We start from the raw sequence: 2,327 nt of genomic DNA on the forward strand, positions 1-2,327 counted from the left end.
ATTTATGGCCTAATTTTCATTTTTGGGAGAACAAACCCTTTAAGACATTACGTCTTATTTTCATTTTTGGGTGAACAAACCCTTTAAGACATTACGTCTTGTTTTCAGAAAAATCTATCAATTTAGTTAGTTTTTGCTTAAAACAAGAAAAAATATCTGTCAGTTGGGTAAGAAAAATAATATTGTTTTCCGTTTCGGTGAAGATTATTTTTCCTACCTCGCTGGCAGATATTTTTTCTTGCTTTAAGCAAAAACTAACAAAATTTTGACTTTTTGTCATTTTGCTTCTCAAGTAAATCTATCTTGATGCCAAAAACATTATATGTGATTTTAACTGTTATTTATCACTGTATATTAATTGCAATGACACAATCATCAGAGATTAATCAGTCAAAAGTTAGTTTCTAACATCTCCATTGCTTATTGCATACTTGTTTGGGATCAGATGATATGTAGTCCCATTTAGAGCAATCGTAGTCTGGTAATCTGGTTTTGGTGATCAGGGTTATCCAATCCAATGTTGCTTTGAAAACCCCACATAAAACTAATATGATCCTGGATAGCAAAACAAGGGATTTTCAAATTTGGGTCTCCCATGTTTTGCTGCACTAGCACACATTCTGTTGTTTGTGACAGTCCATTAATGTGATTAAAGAGAGCCTAGCTTAGAGCAGAGCCTCGTATCACTAGCTGAGGAGGCAAAGTCAATAAAAACACCGTATGCACAGATCAAATGTTACTCTTTATTTTTTTCCATTGTGCATTTCTTCAGATCCATGCATGGATCTGTTTTCTTTCATAACTGTGAAGTCATGCTTTTGTTTTCATGCACCAGTCAGTTTTGTAATTAACATTTGTTTTTCATGTGCGACTCCCTTTAACAGACTTCAGACACTCAACTGGAAGGAAAATAGACTTGAAATTATTTGTCTGCTTGCACAGATCAGTGACTTTGGGCCTGTGATGAATGCAGAGTTTCCAAAATGTATTCCATCCAGACTTCAAAAAGTAGCACAGATGATGAATTTACTGTCCAGACACTTAAGCATGCAGGGAATGAAATGGGAATGCTATCAAACTATATACTCCATTTCAGCGTGATTCAAAAAACACCAGTCGTGGACCTGAAACTTTACCATAGATCCAAAATGAGAGACCCACTTAGGAAGACGGACCTGAGAAGTCTGGGAATGCCGTTAACGGTAGACATAGACAGACGCATGCAGCTCACCCGCTCATTCATGAACTCAGTTCATTACATTTCACATTAAGACCCTTGCATATATCTGTACACATAAAAAACCCACCTTTGTTCAACTGATAATTAAAAGATAAAAATTACAGAACTTTAAAAAACCGACAACATGCACAGCGCTTATGTTGTCACCGAAAATCAAAAGAATTGAATTTATATCTAAATGAAATTGATGCATGCACCTTATTCACATAGCAATTGTAATAATAATGGTTAAATGAATTAATAAATAAAAGTATCACAAATGACAGTCATGACTTCAGAATAATAAAAATTACCATAAAACCCAGAGGTGAAACATCAGGACACATTAAAATAAGGAGAATTACACTTAATAGCCATGAAAATAATGTGACAATCAAACAAAGTCTTTATATTTTTCTTTGTTTGGGTTGAGATGTGACTGTTTTAGAACTTAGAATTATTTCGTTTTAGAAACTAGCCTAAATAAAATAAGCTAAAGTTTTTTTATATTTTATTTTAGCTAACTTTTTAAAAATGTAATTAATTAAAGTTTTTAGTTAACTATACCGTCCCTGTTTCATATCAGATATCATATCAGTCAGGGGGTTATGACACAGTAATAAAGTGAGACCTCCAGCTGAAAATCTTTCAGCACATATATAAACTGATTTAGGGTTAAAGCTGATCCTCAAACCACGAGCCTCGCACTGTATTCTCCTCCAAACGGCCCTGTACTTCCTCTGTCTCTACAGTATCTCTGCCAGTGCGGTATGAAGCAGAACCACAAACACATTTCATTCCGCGCACCAGAGATTTGCCCCGACCTGCCGACACAAAATGTTTGTGTTTCACTTTCCTGTGTAAATGTTTTGATTGAGACCCGGTTACTATTATGATAGTCACAAGCTCTTTGTAGTGGTGCGGCTGCCGATGTGCTGACGGATGTCTGACTGCTTCTAAAAGCGAATGCAGCGGCCTGAGAAAGAGAAGCTGTCATCAGCGCTGACACTACAGTCCAGACTACAGGCCACTGCAGGAAACACAGATGCTCACACACACACACACACACACACAGAGACACAGACACACGCACGCACACACTCACAGA

Source organism: Sinocyclocheilus anshuiensis, unplaced genomic scaffold, assembly GCF_001515605.1.
Source record: "Sinocyclocheilus anshuiensis isolate Anshui unplaced genomic scaffold, SAMN03320099.WGS_v1.1 scaffold836, whole genome shotgun sequence".
NCBI lineage: Eukaryota > Metazoa > Chordata > Actinopteri > Cypriniformes > Cyprinidae > Sinocyclocheilus > Sinocyclocheilus anshuiensis.